This window comes from Cucurbita moschata, unplaced genomic scaffold, assembly GCF_002738365.1.
Source record: "Cucurbita moschata cultivar Rifu unplaced genomic scaffold, Cmos_1.0 Cmo_Scf00090, whole genome shotgun sequence".
In the NCBI taxonomy this organism is placed as follows: Eukaryota; Viridiplantae; Streptophyta; class Magnoliopsida; order Cucurbitales; family Cucurbitaceae; genus Cucurbita; species Cucurbita moschata.
This window is the reverse complement of record NW_019268606.1, coordinates 111616-118048: the sequence shown is the minus strand read 5'-3', so window position 1 is coordinate 118048 and position 6433 is coordinate 111616. Positions and strand designations below refer to the sequence as shown.

Sequence of the window (6433 nt, the reverse complement as noted above, 5' to 3'; positions counted from 1 at the left end):
CTTTTTGAAGTCGAGATTATCTTTATTCTTCCAAGAATATGTTTCATTCTCTATTCTCATCTTCTTGGTTCAATGTTTAAATCATATTATCTTGCATAATTCATTTTGATATAATATTGTTGGGGGGCATTTTGAGAATAGAACTTGAGACCTCTCACACCCAATAATCATACCACGAATTATGATATAATATTGTTGGGGGGCATTTTGAGAATAGAACTTGAGACCTCTCACACCCAATAATCATACCACGAATTATGATATAATATTGTTGGGGGGCATTTTGAGAATAGAACTTGAGACCTCTCACACCCAATAATCATACCATTTAGACCAAATGCCTTCGTAGTAGATCTATAATTCTTAGTTGTTAGTCTATATATGAAATTTATATAAGTTGAAGCTGTGCATTGCCACGCATTCCTTTGGATTAGGCCCCATTGATAACTATTTTAAAAATCATGTTTTTTTTTTCTTTTGGAGGTGCATTCCGAGAATCAAACTTGAGACCTTTTGCACCCAAAGCAAGAATCATACCACTAGACCAAATGCCCTTATTATGAACTATATTTTAAGTTGTTTATGGAATGTATCATCATTATTTCATTTATTTTCTTTGTTAATGAAATCCATGAGCAATTATTATTATATCTTTCATATAGATCTAGATCTAAAAAAGAATTATTTTCTAGTGTAAGTTTTTGTTTGATAGTTTCATTGAGCATTATAGGTTGGGGCATTCCGAGAATTGAACTCAGGACCTCTCGCACCCTAAGCGAGAATCATACCACTAGACCAAATGCCCTTTCTAAAAAGAATTGCAACATTTTTAACTCCTACTCAATATATTTTTTTCTCTCAAGTTTGAAATCTATTTTCTTGAGCGGTTGTTGGACTATAAAATAAAAAGTTGATGGTCTAGTATTTTACTTGTAAGTAATGCATGTAATATTGAATTGTTCTAATATGCAAGTGTTATCAAATAAACTACAACCCAACAAATGAATCAAACTAATCCGTTTGGGTTGGGTTGGATTTATTCGGCTCAGTTCATGAGTTTGTTTGATTTAATTCTTCTATTTTGCTTCGTATGACAAGAAAATGTGAATGTACCATAGTTTGATTTATGACAAACTCATATGAAATATAATTGCATTAATAGTACTAAGAGTTGGAGTCTATAAACATTTCATGAACTTAAGTGCAACTCGTGCTTCATTAAAGACGAGACAAACTTTAGTTAAGTAACTAGAACTTTAAATTACTTCATGTGGAGCTTCAATTACTCTATGTTAGTACTATCTTTAGGATTTACTAATTGGACACGAGTTCTTGGATTTAAGGGATTGTTTTATGTAATTTTCAACTACAACTTATGTTTTCAAATTTTTAGGTCATAATTTAGGTAGTGGTTGTATATTATGGATGAACACTAGAGCTTCTTTCCGGTTCACCACAACTACTCTAGTTTTTGTTTGAAGGCTATAATTGTCATCTATGTTGTATGGCAATAAAATTTGTTTAGATGAAATTTTAGTTAAAGTTGCATATTTTACTTATTGCGAGTAAAAAATTTGTTTCTTAGCATAATATGAATTTAGTTGTAGAGTTATTAGGAATAAGATGGAGAAAGAAATTTTCTTTAAAATAATAAACAGACCCAAGTTCATCTTTGTTGTTGTCTAATTGTGATTTTGCAAAAAGCTTAACTAATATGAAATATCAAGGTAAATCAAGAATATATCCTACACGTCATTCAAGATGACAATAAAATGGAGTTAAATTGAACGCAGTTTTAGTTTCATGTTTAGTAGGTTCAAGATGAAGCATAATTGTATTAATGATATTAAAGAGAAATTCGTGTTTTATTAGAAGAGACCAACTTCATTTAAGGTACTAGGAGTTTAAATTACTTCCATTGTAATTTCAATCACTCCACAATGATTACAAATTTAGGGTTGGCTAATTGGACATCAATTATCAACTTTAGGTTATAATTTAGGTAGTAGCCATTATAATATTAATGAGCATAAGAGTTACAATTCTTCCATGGACCATATGTGTTATACTTAAATGAATATATATTATGTATGTCGAGGTTTGGGTAAAACATAAAGTAGTAAGGAACACCATTGTCAACTCTAGAGCCACCCACAACTCATGATGGAGACCGATGCAAAATATTTTAACATCCTTTGGCATCAAGATACAGGAAAGATGAATGCCGTCAAATTGGAAGCTTTACCTGTCTTAAGAGTCACAATGAGAACTCTAATCAAGCTGGAGCCTTGGACTAGGCAAATTGTTTAGTGATATTTGAAATGGATGACTTCGACGTCGTGTCAGGAATGAATGTCTTGCTGAAACACAAAGTCATTTAATGCCCCTAACAAAATGTCTATTAGTAATGGAGTCTAACCCGACGATCATTCAAAAAAACATCCATCAACCAAGAGGGTTGAAAATGATGTTGATACTACAGTTGAGAAAGAATCATAGCCATGATGAATCTACGCTTGTTGCTATTGTTGTAATTGAAAAGGGGAGCTCGAGTGAGCCAACCTCAATAGAAAACTTGTTGCCACTACATGAACACCACGACGCAAAACAAGGTCAGATAATGGATTTATCCCCACCAGGAGAGACAAAAACAAGGTCAGATACTGAAGAAGGGAGACAGAAACAAACCACTGAAGCAACACATGTTCACATAGAAATATCATCTAGACGGATGAAGAGAAGGGTCAGTCGGAAGCGTCAACCACAATAATTTCAAGAAAAATAAAGAGTTCATATAAGTTAAGTTCAGATAAACTTCGAGTTCAAGGCAACAAGAACAAAAAATTGATGTGAAAATACTATGGACTAGTTAAAGTTATCCATAAGATTATGAAGACATCATATAGAATCAAATTGCTCTTATGGATGCAGACTAACCTTGTTGTCCACGTTAGTAACTTGAAACGTTATTATTTCGACCAAGAAGACATCAAGAAGAAGTAGGTAGTATTACGTCATACAAATAAGAAAAAGTTTCAAGCGAAGAAAGTAGGAAAGACACAAACAGAGAAGACATGAAGACTCAACAAACCGAGAAGTGATTTTCAACAGCACCTAGTAGGTTGGAAGAGACTCATCATTATGAGATCAGCTGGAAGCGAATCGAGAGACCTAAAGTCAGCCTCATCCAATAAATTGTGTGGGGGCAGATGTCATAGTTATGATTGCCCAAGGCGTGTTGCCTGTGGTTGCATGTTGCATGTCTCAGCCATTCTTGTAAACGATTTGTTGTCTAAGGCAGTTATTTGGGCAATGTTATTGTTTACCGATTATTTGGGTGACATGCCTTGAGCAATCATGACCGTCACAATTGGCTAAGACATTTGTTGTCCATATGTTATTGTTGTCCAAGAGACTCCTCATTATGAGGTCATGATTGGCTAAGACATTTAAAGAAGTTTTACCTAAGGCAACTTCTATCACAATTCTCTTCTCGCTCTCTGAAACTTCTTTAAATGTTATTGTTCACTGGTTATCTGGGCACATTGATATGGAAATCAACCCAAGGGAAAGTATGGAACGGATTACCTTGATGATCAAGATCAAGAGTAAAGAAAACTCGTTTCTAAACTCGTGATTCGAATCACTCCACAAGAGGTTTGATCAATACCACTTGAATGACTCTACATGCAAGTTCTAAACACAAGAATTTGCAAAGAAAGTTTAGCTCTTAACAAAGCTAAAATAGAAATTCTATTCTTAATTCCAAAATCTGATGTCTAATCAAAGAAAAGAAGGCTTTATATAGCCTTTACAACCTTAACCTATGTCATACATAACTCCCAAATTAAATGGGCTAGTAAATGAGAAATACCCATAACCTCCTCATTTAAATGGCTAGTTAATGGTGGAATATAGTAACCTATGTGGGTTACAATATAACCTTAACTCCTATATTTAAAACTAGCTTAAATATGACAAACAAATAGTTAAACTATAATTAAATAATGCAAATAATAAAATGTGCTTATTAGTCATTCTTGGACTATTTGATAAATTCAGCGGAGTTCATTAAATGCAACTTAAAGTGCATTTAATTCATCTCTTTCTTGAACCTCAACTTTGCACAACATATAAGGGAGGTCTCCAGCGTCTTCTAGAATTTCCTTTGATGAGCTCACCATAGCTTGAATATAACTGTATAAAGTTTGTTGTAGCTTCTTGGCTCTCGTCCTTGTAATTGGACCTTGAGGTATGGAAATTCCTTGGTCGTGGTTCATATCACACATCTTCCTTAAAAGGATTGTGACTACAGATGACCTAGGTAAAACTTCTATTTGGAGATCAGTGCAATAGAGAATCTGTGTCCCTTTCCTAAAACCTTCAGCCGACAACATAACAAAGAGTTCCTAGAAAAAATATCATAGAACAATTTGTGTAATGCCTTTGAAGTTAGGCTCGAGGCTCTATCTTATCTCCCAAGAAAATGGTTCATTCTCTATTCTCATAGAAATTCTACAATAGATAGTGGTACCCTCATCTTCTTTTATAAGACTACCTCGGCCTTCATGGAATGATTATGCTATGTTGATTCTTAGAGAAGGGAGTAGGACTACAGATGACCTAGGTAAAACTTCTATTTGGAGATCAGTGCAATAGAGAATCTGTGTCCCTTTCCTGAAACCTTCAGCCGACAACATAACAAAGAGTTCCTAGAAAAAATATCATAGAACAATTTGTGTAATGCCTTTGAAGTTAGGCTCGAGGCTCTATCTTATCTCCCAAGAAAATGGTTCATTCTCTATTCTCATAGAAATTCTACAATAGATAGTGGTACCCTCATCTTCTTTTATAAGACTACCTCGGCCTTCATGGAATGATTATGCTATGTTGATTCTTAGAGAAGGGAGTAGGACTACAGATGACCTAGGTAAAACTTCTATTTGGAGATCAGTGCAATAGAGAATCTGTGTCCCTTTCCTGAAACCTTCAGCCGACAACATAACAAAGAGTTCCTAGAAAAAATATCATAGAACAATTTGTGTAATGCCTTGAAGTTAGGTTCGAGGCTCTATCTTATCTCCCAAGAAAATGGTTCATTCTCTATTCACATAGAAATTCTACAATAGATAGTGGTACCCTCATCTTCTTTTATAAGACTACCTCGGCCTTCATGGAATGATTATGCTATGTTGATTCTTAGAGAAGGGAGTAGGACTACAGATGGCCTAGGTAAAACTTCTATTTGGAGATCAGTGCAATAGAGAATCTGTGTCCCTTTCCTGAAACCTTCAGCCGACAACATAACAAAGAGTTCCTAGAAAAAATATCATAGAACAATTTGTGTAATGCCTACCTTCAGCCGACAACATAACAAAGAGTTCCTAGAAAAAATATCATAGAACAATTTGTGTAATGCCTTCCTTCAGCCGACAACATAACAAAGAGTTCCTAGAAAAAATATCATAGAACAATTTGTGTAATGCCTTTGAAGTTAGGCTCGAGGCTCTATGATATGAACCAAGAGACATCAATCATACAATATGCTTCAATGAAGATGTGAAGAAAAGGTTGTCAAAATTATCAAAAGATGTTTCAATTCATGCTACATTGAAGAAGAATAAAGTTTGATTGTTGTAAATTTTGGGTGGGTTATAATTTAGAGTTATTGTATTTTAAGACTTTTTATTTAATTTCGGTTACATTTACATAATGACCAATTATGGCCATAAAGTGTGAATGTTACAACTTTTGGAATGCCTTTAATAGTTTCATTTTGAGGCTATATAAAGCCTTGTATGTTATATTTGTAAGGAAGACTTAGAAGATATATCAAAAGAAGCATTTGTGCTTTTCTTTAGCCGATGACTAAGTTTCTTTGCAATTCTATGTAGTTTAGATTGCATGTAGAATCATTCAAGCTCGACATGATCAATCTTGCTTGTGGAGTGATTCGAATCTCAAACAAATGTTTGAGATATTTGATCAACAAGAATCATTCAAGCTAGACATGATCGATCTTGCTTGTGGAGTGATTCGAATCTCAATCAAGTGTTCTTGCCTTGAGATATTCGATCAACAAGGTAATCCGAATCTTGCTCCCCTTGTAGTGATTCCTTATCTTATCAGTAAGTCTTTATGTCAAGAAAGGAGAGGAATCCTCATAGTTTCCAAGATTTGAAGAGAGTCATACATACACAAATTTCCTTTGTTTGTTTATTCTTGTTGTTTGCTCTCTTAATTAAGATGTTATAAATTCATTCTCTATTCACATAGAAATTCTGCAATAGAAAGTGGTACCCTCATAGTTTCCAAGATTTGAAGAGAGTCATACATACACAAGTTTCCAAGATTTTGAGAATCAAACTCGAGACCTCTCGCACCCAAAGCGAGAATTATACCACTAGACCAAAGGCCTTTCTCTGGCCAGGTT

At 34.2% G+C, this 6433-nt stretch overlaps 1 non-coding gene across 1 annotated transcript; it reads right to left on the bottom strand.

Annotated features, from left to right (window-relative positions):
• Nucleotides 1-733: 733 nt before the first annotated feature.
• TRNAP-AGG lies at nt 734-805 on the bottom strand. The gene has a single exon. It is a non-coding gene; the product is annotated as a tRNA-Pro (tRNA).
• Nucleotides 806-6433: the final 5628 nt, after the last annotated feature.